Genomic DNA, 15,495 nt, shown 5'->3' with positions numbered 1-15,495 from the left:
CTCTCAAAACAGAACAAAACAAAACAGAGCACTGTCTTTTAGTCTGTTCACTTAACAAGGACAAGAATAATCAATGAAGTTATATCTAGAGTATGGTCTGCTTAATATTCATTAAATTTTGACCACATATCATAATGTTAGTTGTGATAATAACTTAAGCATTTTAATACCTCTCTACTCTACACATCAAGATAAGATATAAGCATTTTTAAAGAAGTAATGAAAGTGACTTTAAATGATTTGATTAGCTAGACTTTCCATGCCAAATATATCAAGTTATGCTTACTGTGAATACTATTTATAGGAGATACATAATGAAAATAGATATGTGATTAATAGAATATTCTGAAATATTCATAAGTCATTCTTGGCCAGGTGTTTTAAACATTGACAATTTTTTTTTTTAGTGAAATTTAATTTAATACTGTTAGGTATTTTGAAAATGACAAAATTTTAATGTAATATTCTAATTTAAAACTGAATATATTTTTGAGAACATATTTGAGATAAAATGTTAATAAATTTCACATCTTAAATTTACTACTGAAAAATTCTAAATGTACATATGCTTATCTATCACCTCTGCTTTGAATATTAGTTGACTTTTCTCACTTATTAATTTGTCAAACAGTATCTTCCTTGGAAGATTGTTCTAACAGCAGTAAAAAGAGCTTTGTAGGAATTCTAGAAAATACTTGAATGATCAGCTTTGCTCTGGTTAAAATTATGATTTTTTCAGAGTATATAATATGTTCTAAGAGTGAAGTCATCATAATTTTATAAATATTTATTTGATCACAAAATATATTTCTAAATTTATTGCTAAAAATCCCATTTAAATACATAAGCAGAATAAATAGAATATAAAAATTACAGGAAAATAACTCTATATGTATGTGTAATTTTTTTTATAACCCAATGTAATCAAATTTATGAACTGCATGTTTCGATCACTTAAAATAGTATTTTTGAAAACAGAAATGTTCAATATTTATGTGAGCATGGTTTATCATATGGCTTTTGTGTTCCCTCTTAGATTAACTTTCCATTCTGTGATTATAAACCCATTTACCAATGTTCTTTCTGTATACTTGTGATTTTTTTTTTTTTTTTGGATACATCTGGACTTTATTTGGGGAGATGCCATGTAGTTATGGAATGGACTATTCCTCCTTGTTTATTTGTTTGCTTATAATATGAAAGTCAGTACCCTTAAACTTCTTATGAAAAAAAAATCTATTTTTTTCCCTCTGAATTGATATGATACCTTTATTATATATCAATTTTAGAATTTTTATTCTGTGAAAGGAAAAAACATTTTTTTAAAGATTTTATTTATTTATTTGACAGAGAGAGGTCACAAGTAGGCAGAGAGGCAGGCAGAGAGAGAGAGGAGGAAGCAGGCTCCCTGCTGAGCAGAGAGCCTGATGCGGGACTCGATCCCAAGGACCCTGAGATCATGACCTGAGCCGAAGGCAGCGGCTTAACCCACTGAGCCACCCAGGCGCCCTAGGAAAAAATATTTTTAAAAAGCAGTTAAAACATCATAATAGCAAAGAGCTTAAGTTTGTGCAATAAAAATGCTCTTATTAATTAAAAAATGTGCATCCCAGTAAAAAATAAGTGAATGACATGAACATGAAATTTTTGTAAGTATAAACATCTATTACCAATACACATGAAACAAAATTTCTCTTCACTCTTAATCCAATGCAAATAAATGAAAAAAAATAGCAAAACAACTTTCTTTCCCTCGCCTTTAGAACAGAAAATTTCAATAAGTTTAATATAACACAGTTTTGGCAAGGGTGTGCAAAAACAGACCTTTTTGTACATGTTGCTGGAGAAGTGAGTTGATAGAGACTCTTTGAAAACAACTTTGATTATATCAGCTCCTTAAACTGCTAATCTGATGATGTATGTCATGGTAAATTGTATTTTGTAAATTTATCTTAAAATATACCTGCACTCTAAAAATTGCAGACTAACCTATAGTACCAGAAAGCAGATCACTAGTTGCCTAGCGAAGGGGCTTAGGGATAGGAGGGTAGCATTAAAAAAAGGTACACTTTGGGGAGTTGATGTATATATTCACCGTCTTGATTGTGGTGGTACAAAAAGTGTATTCATATGTCAAAACTTGCCAAATTGTATGCTTTATGTGCCACTTGTTGCATGTCAATTATGCCTTAATGAATCTGTTAGTAAAGTGAGGCACAAATATGAAAAAGTATTTGCTAAAAAACTTTTCTCGCATCATTACTTGAATGGGAACAACCTGTATCCAATACTCTCCAGGAATTATATCTAAAATAAAAATACTATCAACCAGAAAATACTTATAAATGATCTTTGATGTAAAAGTAATTTTAAGAAATAATAAAATAAGCAAAACTTTTGTACAGAAAAAATAAGACTGGAAGCAAATGGGTGAGAAATATTTAGATAATTTTTCCTTTTTTTGAAATATATATATATTTTCTAATATTGCTTAATAAGTATGCATTTTTATTTAAAAATAAATGGGAAAAAGCAAAAATTTACCAGATAAAAGGTGAATAGTATGAACTATTAAAGTCACGGAGTAAATCATACCAAATAATAGCAGCTTCATTGTCACAGAGTAACTACACTGTTAGCCTTTGCTATTCACCATTAAGAAAGTATTTTTTATTTTTGCAAAGTATACAGAAAAATATGATCCCAGATTTGTAGGAAAAAAATGCTAACTCAGTTGGCATTTGGTATGACTGTGGTTTCAATGTCAAGTCAGTTAAATCCTGCGCAGTACTATTCCCTCCGTGCAGATCTCTTCACTCAGTGACCCTTATGGGCCAGGGAGGTTTTCTATTCAGTTCTCAAAGACTTAATTTGCTGACTAGGATCAGAATCATGCATGTACAGCTCTGGGAAAGGAGCCCAGGATTTTTATAAATAACTTTATGGGTTGGCTTTCCTGAGCCCTCTGCAATCTCCCCAGTACTTTCTGACTCCCTAGGGCTTCCCTTTTCGGTTCTTTTGCCAGAAAGCTGAGGCTTTAGTTGCCCCACTCTGGTACATACTTCTATGGCCTTGCCAACATCTGAGGCTAAGAAAAAAACTACAAAGAAAAATTGCGAAGATAATTCAGCCCATGCTTTTGGGACCACGGCTGTACTGATTGGACGGGGAGAATCTACTCTGATAATTTTGGTTCCTACGGGGTCCCAATGCAGGTAGTACTGCAACACATACTGAGTTGATTGGAATCAGGACTAGAGAGCTTCTGCTAGAGCTCTCTGTCTGCACCCAGTGCCCACTTCCAGGTTTGGGGCTATATGACTTTAGGCTGGGCACACTGGAGGAAAGAAAATTGATAGACTTACCACTGATTCTTTGATATTTCAAATTGCCATCTTCTTATCCAATCTACCTGCTACTATTGAATTTTCCGAGTCCTCAAATAGCAATTTCATACTTTCTGCCCAGATTTTATAGCTGCTTTCAGAGGGGAAGATGCGATGGAGTGTGCTTACTCTGGTACCTGGAACTGAAACTCAAGCAAATGCTTTCAATTAGTAAATTTGCTCAAGTCCTTCGTATTAATCAGTACAAGAGGGTCCCTTAACTGTTCCTTTGAGTAAAGTATACAGGTGAAGTCAATGAAAAATTTATATATTATTGGATTTTTACTTTATGTAAAAATACATACATATTAATATTGCACTTTAAAATTAGCCTTATAAGTATTAATTTTTCTTAAGCTTTTTCTTGGTTAAGCCCATAAATGGTATAGAATTATTTGTCTCTTTAAGTATGTGGGTTTACCATTCATTAATCACAACGTGCAGTTCATATCAGTGACATCAACAAGCTTAATTTTTTTGTTGACGTATAATCAACATATAACATATTAGTTTGAGGAATTTGATTAGTTTTATTTGCATTTCCTTGATGATTAGTGATATTGGACATCTTTTCATGAGCCTGTTGACCATCTGTTATGTCTTTGGAAAAATGTCTGTTCAGATCTGCCTGTTTTAAATCAGATTGCTTGTGGTTTTTTTGTTTGTTTGTTTGTTTTTGTTTTTTGGTTATTGAATTTTAGGAGTTTTAAATGTATATATGTATTTAAGCGGGGAGGGGTTGTTAAGAGAGAGAATCTTAAGCAGTGTCCACACCCAGCATGGAGCTTGGTGCAGTGTTGGAGCCCATGATTCTGAGATCGTGACCCGAACCAAAATCAAGAGTCAGGGGCTTAACAGACTGAGCCACCCAGGCATCCTTATATACTTTTTATATTAACCTCTTGGCAAGATTTATTTTATTTTATTTTATTTTATTTTTTTTTAAAGATTTTATTTATTTATTTGACAGAGAGAAATCACAAGTAGATGGAGAGGCAGGCAGAGAGAGAGAGAGAGAGGGGGAAGCAGGCTCCCTGCTGAGCAGAGAGCCCGATGCGGGACTCGATCCCAGGACCCTGAGATCATGACCTGAGCCGAAGGCAGCGGCTTAACCCACTGAGCCACCCAGGCGCCCCTAAAAAGATTTATTTTAAACTTAAACATTGATTTTACATTTTGGAAACTTTTAGAACAGATCCTATTCCTCTAGATGTCAGACTGTCTGTCCTTTACATATTTGAGTTAAATGCATCTGTAGTAAATGAGAAACACAGAAAAAAGAGAGTTCTAAGGATAGAGAATGAATCAGTTGGAAAAGCTTTGCATTATACACATGAATGTTAGAGTATCCTGGATAAGAGAGATGTCTTACTGATGGTTATGTGCATATCAATTAACCAGTGTTAGTCTACGTTTAGGGAGCAAGCTTAACAAATTCAGAGACTGTGGGGCACTGACTGGGACCCAGCAATCTCTCTTAAAATTAATTTTCAAATTTAGATTCATTTTAAGGCCCAAATATTCATCTTTATACTTGTGTAATTAAAAGAGCATTGCTCACAAATAACTGGGGCTAAGGAGATTTTGCATTTTTTCTATTACCCAAGAGAGATACAGAACTAGACCACTTCTCTTCCTCTCCACCACTAGTTTCCTGGTTTAAGTCAACGGCATCTCTTTACTACCCTGTCTTTGCAATAGACTCCCAGCTGATCTCCCTGCTTTCCACCCTGCTCCCCCAAAATCCAGTATCTGCAGCAGAAAGAATCATCCTTTCAGAACTTAAGTCACATCCAGTCACTCCTCTGCTCAAAACCCTCTAATGGGATCCCTTCTCCACCAGAATAAAAGCTGAACCCCAAGCTTTACAGTGACCTATAGTGTCCTACATAATTTGGAACCACGATGTCTCTAACCTCACCTCCTACTAATATTTATTCTACCCTCCTTTTTTCAGCCACATTGTCCTCTCTGAACTTGTTTGAATGTGGTAGGTCCACTTCTGTCCCAGGGTCTTTGTACTGGCTCGTCCCTTTATTGGAACTCCTGTGTCTCCTGCACACACAGAGTTCACTTCCTCCTTTCCTCCAAGTCCTTACTTAAAAGTCATCTTTCATTGCAGTCCTCCCTGGCCACCCTGTTTGAAAGAGTGACTCTCACCTCCCTGACCTGCACTATCCCCTTTTCCTGCTTTATTTTTTCTATAGTTGTTATCACTGTTGGATAGTGATCACTAATTCTTATCTATATCTAGGATACTATTTTGTTTTTATTTGGTGTATGTATTAACATATTATCTATTTTGCTCTCCTAGATAGTACACTGCACAATAGCACACAATAATTGCTTTGTTCACTGCTACTATATCCCCAGGGTCTAGAAACGTGTATTAGCATGTAATACATAGTTGACCTATATTGAGTTAACAGGTATATTCTTTAATAGGTGCTTATATGTATAAAGGTGGAAATCAGGGAGCATACCACCGATTCTGACAGCTTTCCAATAGCGATAGATTTCTAATTAAGAATATTCAAAGAAGGTCTTTGGGTAAGGAAGTAGAGACCTACCTCTTCTGGAACTTCCTTTGCAATAAAGGGAGTTTGATTGTAATAGTCTAGAGTTGTGGCAAAACCACTAGGGTCCATCTTTGGGATATTTTTCATATGTATCTTTGTTTTTCTTGTTTTCTAGTAACTGTCCTGGTTTCTCTTAGCTGCTTTATTATAGTAACTTCACAATTGTTTTTTCTCTGTGTCTTATCCCCCAGTCTATCATACATGTTACTTTTAAAATAATCTTCATAAAGAATGGCTGCAATTTTGTCAGCCCCCTACTAATGTGCTATTTCAAAGCATTCATGGCCCTTCCTGATCTATCATTTTTACCTTAGCTAGTAGAAATTAGTCCCCTTAAATATCTTTTCTTTTTGTGCAATTAGAATTTTTTTTCCTCTCCAAATTTACCTGGGGTGTTCTGTCTTCCAAGCTTTAGTGCAATGTTCTTGTATTCCTCAGTTTGCAATCCTACCCAAATAGTTCTTGCTCAGAAATACATGTATGAAATTGAAATCTGTGTTGATGTCATTCTAGGGAAGTAGCACATCTAGGGTTACCTTTATGTTGCCTGGGATTGTCTAGCAGGAATGACCAAAAAATATACTTATTCTATTTAAGCTGTCAACTCTGGCTTGTCTTCCATCTTCTGACTCCAAGGCACTTTTAGGTATCTCCATCCTCAATCCATGAGGAGATGTGAGATGAGGGATGGGGCTCTTCTTCTTCCCCAGTATTGGAATTAGTATATAGTTGGTACTAATCAGAACCAGATCAAGATTTTCTCACAGCCAAGATCCTAGAAAAATCTACCATCATGACACACAGATTGATGGTTCAAAAGTTTGAACTTCCCTGGCTTGGGGTTAGGGGGGGTTATGAGAGTTCCCTTAACAAATGTATTGGATAATTCAAGAAAAAAGAGATTATAAAATAAAGATTCTGTTGTGAAGATATTTTAGAAATGTGTTTAGGGGCGCTTGGTGGCTCAGTCTTTAAGTGTCTGCCTTTAGCTCAGGTCATGATCCCAGTGTCCTGGGATCAAGCCCCACACTGGGTTCCCTGCTTGGCAGGAAGTCTGCTTCTACCTCTCCAACTCCCCCTGTGTGTGTTCCCTCACTCGCTGCGACTCTCTCTGCCAAATAAACTAATAAAATAAAAAAGAATGTGTTTAGTCCACAGGATGGAGTGACTGACTATCTTAAAGATTGAAAAAAGTCTTTGTCAAGAGTTTTACTTCTTTCCTTCTTTTGTTCTTCCTTCTTATTTCTCTGTCTCTGCTTCTCTCATCCTTTCTTTTGTGTATTTATCTTACTGAAAAATTGGGAGCAGGGTAGATAAGCAGAGAGTGTGCTCTTAAAAAGTGATAAATCAGCTTGCAGGAAATAATTCATGTGATAAATCAATAGCAAGAAATTCTAGGTCTATGTGTAGAGGGCAAAATGTGAAATGAAGAGAGATGAGTTAAAACAGAGGTTGTGATTTAATTAGAAAGCACTGAATGAGAATTACATTTATCATTGTTATGAAAATGGGAATTTGGAAACAACTTGCAAATCATTACAGGATAAAATAATTTATATAAGGCACATATGGTTGAATATATATGGCTTGATTATAGGTCATGCTGTAAGTGTTAGGGATAATCCTTAAAGACCTGCATGGTTACACTAAGAATGACACAGTTATTTAAAATGATGATGAAAGTAGGGGGAAAAAAAGCAAGTGAGGCAAAGTGTGCTATGATGAGAGTGTCCAGATTTCAGGTTCTGCTGGGTCTCTGTTTTCTGCCTGTGAAAAATAAAAAAATAGAGTTCCAAGGCTGTTACCTGGTTCACAAGGCTACTGTCAAGATGAAATGAGAAAATACTTGTGAAAAGCATTTTGAAAAACTCATACATTTTCTACAGATTAAAGTATTAGTAGCAACTTTTTAAAAAGGAGGGCACTTAACACATCACAAAGTATTAGAAGGATAAAGTATTAATTCTCAAAATTAAGGCCATGTAAAGTTTTTAGTTTGTTAAAATGATTTCTAAGTGTGGAAGAATTTAGGGAAAATCCTAGAAAGGTGAAAATGTAGGGATACTCCTTAACCTCAGGCCTCCTAAAGGATGCTGATATCCTGTGTGCCAAGATCGGACCTCAGTAGTGAAGTCAATGGAGAGAGGGTAGCATGACCATGGGACTTTATAATCCAGCTCTGGGCAAATTATTATTAAGGGATAATATGAAAGGATTATGTATTGTTGCCAGAGCTCCTTTGCATTTCTGATTTTCGATGCTTTGCCCCCTAGGTTTGCTCCCTATTTATCTACTTTATTGGGAAAATAATAATATAGACTCCAATATATAAAATAAATCAAATAAAATAAAAAAATAAATACCAAAAATAAAAAGGTAATAAAATAGAATCAAAGAAGCAGATTTTTTTGCTTTTCTTTTTTTGTATTTCTTTAATTTTTGCTTTTTATAATTTATTTTTTCTTATTTTCTTTGATTTCTTTTTGTGCATACTTTAAAAAGCATCTTAAGTTTGAGAACTTCTTTTCTTTAAGTGCCTTTAATGTTGTAGACTTTTTTTAAAGGGGTAGTTTGCTATGTAATCAATATTTTGATTAAGTATTTTATTCTCTTTGTTTTCTAGGTAATGTGAAATTTTAGTTTTTTAATTTATTCTTTGAACCAATATATTTAAGATTATGTTTCTTAATTTTCAAAAAGGGTGCTTGAAGTTAATATTTATTTTTTATTTCTAAACTTTTGGGATATGATTGTGAACTGTGGCCTATTGTTTTTTTTTTTAATTTTAGTAGTTATCTGTGCTAAGTACATAGTCTTTTTTAAAAATTTGGCATATTTTCATGGCAAACCAAAATGTATATTCTTTATTTTATTGATTTGCTAAGTAGAGTTTGGTGATTTTTAGTTATTTAATTCCTCTATGTCTGTGCTTATTTTTAGCTGCTAGTTCTGTCAGATTTTGGAACAGTTACTAAAATATTCCAACTATTTTATATTTATCCTGTTCTAACTGCATTTATAATAGTATTTGGGTTAATATGTTAATAAGCTGTTGTTTATTTGTTACAGTGTTTATATTCTTCATAAATTAAGCATTTTGCCATCATAGAATTTCCCCCTCTACCATGTTAAATGTTTTTATCTATTCTTCGGTTTTTTGGTTAAGTGTTATCTCTCCACCATCATTTTCTTTTTATTTTTGTGTATTTATTTCTCAGTTCTGCCTGAAAAATCTTTCCCTTCATGATTTCCACCTCAGTTCTCAGTCTCTCAGGTCTATAAATCAGGTCTCAAACATGACCATCTTTTCCTTGAGTTCATCTCCAGAATATTTTATCTCTAGAATATTTTAATTCTAAAATAATGTTTTCCATTTTCAGAAAGTTTTTTTTAATACCATAATGGAACAAATGCCCTTGTTACTCTTTTTTGTTCGAGGCGTTAACTGTCTCATCGTATAGTCACATTCTATTTGGAGCAGCCCCTACGTGTCTGCTTGCTTGCTTTCCTACTTTGGCTTCCTCACTGGGGTTCATGCTTCACTGCTGAGACACTTCATGCAGGAGGGGATCTTTTAAGGAAAGGCAGGACCAGCATCTCTCCCTGGGGGCCAGCCGCCTACAGACCTGCAAATTGCCATTTCTCTGTCATGGATCCAGCTGCAAAAGCTGTCACCCTTTAGCCCTCACAATTCAGGTTGAAGCTGCTGAACTTTTCAGCTCTCTGTGGATTTATAATAGCCTGATCAACCCCCAAAGATACTCGTGGATATTTAGCTTCTTTTCTACTAGGGGCAAGATGGAAACTTATAATCAGTTTTACAAAGAAAAAAAAAAATCCAGGCCAAAGTCCAACTCATGTTCTGCTCCCCAACTGCACATGATGACCAGGCTATGTCCACCTGGAAAAAGGGGTACATAGTTTTCTACACAATCAGCACCATCTGGCTACCAAGCTGTCTGCCCAAAGGACATGCTTTATTTCTAATCATCCATCTAAGGTAGTCCTTTTCCTAGCTTCCCAAAGGCAGAGTGTAGGTGAGTGGAGGCTTTCCCTCTGGGATCCAAAATTCTCATATAAAATTCACTCTCATTCATCGATATCCTTTCTCTCTCTAAAGCTCACACTAATCCTTACTTCAGAATTCTCAGTGACAAATCTCTTCCCTCATTTCAAGGTCTGGGAGTAGGAGGAATGAAAATCCCTTACTATCTCTTGCCATCCTGGATTTTGGCAGAGCAAAAATTCTCATTTGAAACCTCCATGCCACCACCACCTTTAGACCCAGAGGTGGCTCGTCTTGGTGGAAGCAACTAATTGTTAACCTGGAGTTGGATGGGTGTGAGCAGCGTGGACTCATTGTGGTGCCATTTTCCCAGAATCTCATGGAATCTCTCTGGATATTACATTCTCAGAGACTATCTGTTCAAGTATCAGATATGGCAGTGTAAACTGAATACCAAGAATTGCCAAAGGGCCAGTCCCCCACTCACTTCTCCAGCCCCATCTAGCAGAACTTTTCCACTTGTTTTCTGCCAGTCCAGTCATTCTGACATTCTTGCAACGCCTCCGGTATTCTGTGCATCCTCAGGTTCTATGGATCTTCACATATGCGCTCCTTGTTCATGGAACTTCCTACTCATACCACACATATCAGGCCAGAGACTCCTTCCAGGCAGGCTTTCCTGAAGATGTCAGCCGGGTGAGTTTTTATGGAGGAGGCTGCATCCTCATTGCTCTTCTAGGACCTCTATGAACATTTATCCCCTGCACTAGATTGTAAGTTCTGTGCAGGCAAGCCTCCCCCGGAGCCACCTCTGGTGCCTGTGTGTGCAGCACCTGGGACGCTGCTTAAACACTAGGAGCCAACAGTATTTTTTTTATAAGTAACACCAGGAGAGGGGTGCCTTGGTGGCTCCGTGTGTTAAAGCCTCTGCCTTCTGCTCCCGTTATGATCCCAGAATCCTGGGATTGAGCCCCACACCAGGTTCTCTGCTCAGCAGGGATCCTGCTTCCCCCTTTCTCTTTGCCTGCCTCTCTGCCTACTTGTGATCCCTGTCTGTCAAATAAATAAGTAAAATCTTAAAAAACAAAACAAAACAAAAAAACAAAAACAAAAACAAAAATCCAACACCAGGATAGAACCCAGACACTGCATGAGAGTTTTCCTGAGGAATCACAAATCTCAATCATCTGAAGATAAAATTTGATGATAAACTAAGTAAATAACTTAGTAGTGAAATCTTATACTAAATTTTCTCACATTAAAGCATGGGATTCCCTAAATTTTTCTGTGAAGAATTTCAAATATATAGACAAGTTATAGGCATTTCATAATGATCATGCACATATTCCTCACTTAGATACCATTAACATTTTTGCTATGCTTGTTTTGTAACAAAGCTGTCTATTTCTTCCTCAACCCATTCATTAATTCATGATATTTTATGTATAAAGTAACAGATTTAAGTACATTTCCCCTTAAATACTCTCACATAGATATCAGTATTTAAAGCTTAGTACTTATATATAGGTAGTTTTCAGTCTTTTGAAGTTAAGTTTTACAAAAAAATGCATACATTTTAACTGTAAATTCATAAAATTTCTCATGAATGCATACCCATATACAAATCTGTATCAACACATACACATTATCATCATCTCAGAAAGTTCTTTCACACAGCACAGATAGGTCATTTGTAAATACAGTATAATATTACATTGTGTTTCTTCTGCAAAACTTTTCTGAGATATAAATGAGATGATGTAAAATACAAAAGCAATAATACAACTAAGTAACACTGTCACTGAACAAAATAATTTCAGTTAACACAAATCGTAAATAAATGGGAAAATAAGCACTTCATAACTTGTATTATGCTTGTTTTTAATGTTATGTCCTGCTCTATAAGCATCAAATAGAAGAAACGGGTTTTGTTACCCAATCTATTTTATTTTAAGTAATGAATTTAGTAAATTATCTAACTCTTTGATATTTAATTTTGCAATTTGTAAAATACAGAAGGTAAAAATACTCACAGAATTTGGAGAACGAAGACAGAAGTAACTGTTATTTTTTTTTTTAAGATTTTATTTAGTTATTTGACAGACAGAGTTCACAAGTAGGTGGAGAGGCAGGCAGAGAGAGAGAGAGAGGAGGAAGCAGGCTCCCTGCTGAGCAGAGAGCCCGATGCCTGGCTTGATCCCAGGATCCTGAGATCATGACCTGAGCCAAAGGCAGAGGCTTTAACCCACTGAGAGCTACCCGGGTGCCCCAACAGCAGTAACTGTTGATAATTAAATGAAATAATATGAAATCTTAGAATGGAGTTCCCTTTCCCTCTCATTGTCTTTGAGCTTCTTAGAGTTCAGTGGTGTATATATTAAAAGGTGATAAAATTAATTTATAATAGAGGTATGGCAGAAGGAGACAAAAGACATTTTTAAACTTTTTTTTTTTTTTGGTATAAGCACCAAAACCTGTATTTTTTATGCTATATTCTGAAGGCTTCTTATGAGTAAGACTAAAAATCTTATTTTTATAGTTCAAGTCTTTCAAGAGCTTGGTTATACCTTAGGTTATACTATATAAATAGTTCTACCTATAGCTATATCAAATGTTCCTGAAAATAAGCAATTGAATCTCAGAAAAGTTTAAGGTTTCAATTATTTCACAATGCTGTGGTAGTAAAAACATGAGTGGCTAGAGAGCAACATGGCCCAGAGATGATTTTTTAGCCATATTGCCTATGTGCATGTTGGCTCTGGCCCCACTAAATGTATAAACGGCAGCATGTTATTGCCTTCGTGTGCCTCTGTTTCCTCATTTGTGAAGTGGAAGCAGTAATATTTCCTATCTCATTGGATTGTCGTATAGATTTACTGTGTTTAAATATGTAAAGTTCTTAGAATGTTACCTAGCATATAGTAAATTCTCAATAAAATGAGCTCTCAATATCAGAGTTAGGCAGATGTAGATTCAAATACTGCTATCCTGTGTCACCTTGGACATGTTTCTTATCCTCTCTGAGTTTTAGGTTCCATATCAGTAATATGTGATTAATTAAACATTAAATAATAATATTAAGGGGCACCTGGGTGGCTCAGTTGGGTAAGCATCCAACTCTTGGTTTAGGCTCAGGTCATCATCTCAGGGTCCTGGGATCAAGCCCCATGTCGGGATCCACATTCAGTGCAGAATCCACTTGTCTCTCTTCCTTCCTTCTACTCCTACCCCCACTCATGTTCTCTCTCTCAAATAAATAAAATCTTTAAGAAAATAATAATATTCGTAGGGCAGTGACTTACATACAGTAAGTGCCTGATTGTTGTTCTTATTGTATTTTTCTTAGATTCCAGTTTTGGAAGGCATGGTAGATTACATACATTTTTAAATCAAGAATGAAAATGCAAAAGTTTGTTATTCCAGTGATTATTATTGTTTGCAGAGGTTTGGGAGTGCTTTTTATTTACCTTCTTATTTTTCACATAATGAATTGCTTTTGAATTCACCTTACATAGCTGGTATGTTTTTATGTTTGTTTGTTTTTTGTTTGTTTGTTTTAAGATTTTATTTATTTATTTGACAGACAGAGATCACAGGTAGGCAGAGATCACAGAGAGGCAGGCAGAGAAAGAGAGGAAAGCAGCTCCCCGCTGAGCAGAGAGCCTGATGTGGGACTCGATCCCAGGAACCTGAGATCAGGACCTGAACCGAAGGCAGAGGCTTTAACCCACTGAGCCACCCAGGTGCCCCTTATAGCTGGTATGTTTTTTAAAAAATTATATATCTTTGTATAGTTCTGCTTAAGTTACTATCTTCTCTAACTCATAAAAATTCTTCTCAGTATCCTGTGTGTATTTAATCTCATCAAGTTTGGTAAAACTTCATAAAATTATTGTATTATATTTTTGTTACTAGTGTTTATTAAGCATTGGTTTTAAAACCAAGATTTTCAAAAAAAGGAAGAAGGAAATTGAAACCATTTTCAATGTTTTCTGTGCACATTTGCACTGTGAAATCACTTGTAACAGACTCACACAACTAATTAGCAGATCTTTATTTTGCTATGTTTCTGGCCAAGTCAATGTGACAGGATATGGGAAGCCATACCAATTAACAGGCCTGAGCAAGCTTCTCATTTGACAAACATTTAATAAGCAATAAAATAGGAACTTGGAAGTTCTGAAACTCACTGATGGAAAAAAGAGAAGAGCTCTGTTGCTTATCTGGAATAAAGGAGGAACTCAATTAAGCTAACAAGATGCAAGCTGTAAAATAATTTTTTTTTTCAGGGTTGAGTTGAATTTTAGTTTAGCAAGCAACTTTGGGAGGTCACCTCGTCCTTTTCTTTCCTGGTCTGCATTAAAGCATAGCTGTGCAGCCCATGGTCTGCTTTCTTTCTGAGCAGTCCTCCCTAATGGAGATGGTGATGGTAGAATATTAGAATTCTGTTTAAAATGTTAATGAAGATCTGGTATTTAAAAAACTAGTTGTAAACTTTTGTAAATTTGTAGTGATCATCTTTTAATAATTGCAGGGGTTGATTTATGGCTGAGCCTCTCCCTGCCTCTTCCTGGTAGATCTGTGTGTGTTTGATTCTAATGTTGTTCCAGGCAGCTCACTACACCTGAAATACGTTCATGCCATCGATGTATTCTCCAGGCACTTTTTCAGGAACCAACCCTTCCCACTTTGCATTATCATGTTTCTGAGAGTCAATAATGAAAAGAGAATTCAAGACTTTATGGCTTGAATATTAATATCTGTATTTATAAGAAAATTTACTGTACATGTTGTCTATATCTCATTTATAACTGGTATGCTTTCAAAAAATTTATCACAGAAAAGGTGAACTGGCAAGATAAATGAAGTGGAAGTTCATTATTCAAATTAAAAATTATTTTCTGTCAACTGAAGGCACATAGCATTTTTATTATAAGATTTTAGTGCATATTAAATATAATTAAATTTTTATTTTAAAATAAAATGATTATTAATATTGATATAATTTAATTTAATTATCTTTAGTTTTTAAGTTAACTGAAGTGATATTAATGGCACGGATGAAGCTAACATTATTTAAAGTGGGCCTTTTTAACTGATCAAAATTCATTTATTCATTCAAACATATTATACACTGCCAATTTCATGAGATTTAATTAAAAAAATAACTTTATTGAACACAGACTCTAAGATTTTTTTTTTATCAAGATTTTATTTATTTATTTGAGGGAGAGAGAGTGAGAGAGGGAACACAAGCAAGGAGAGTGGGAGAGGGAGAAGCAGGCTTCCCAGGTAACAGGGAGCCCGATATGGGACTCGATCCCAGGACCCTGGGATCATGACCTGAGCCTAAAGCATACCCTTAACAACTGAGCCACCCAGGCAGCCCTAAGTTAGGCTTTTTATTAAGCCCTGGAAGCAGAGGTTAGTAGAAAGATATGGCTACTGCACTCTTAGTGCTAAGAAATTTGTATAAGAAAATCATTCATCAGTGGAAACTTTGAGCCTTAAAGTTTAGCCCTAA

This window comes from Mustela nigripes, chromosome 2 (genome assembly GCF_022355385.1).
Source record: "Mustela nigripes isolate SB6536 chromosome 2, MUSNIG.SB6536, whole genome shotgun sequence".
Lineage (NCBI taxonomy): Eukaryota > Metazoa > Chordata > Mammalia > Carnivora > Mustelidae > Mustela > Mustela nigripes.
This window is presented reverse-complemented; position numbering follows the sequence as displayed.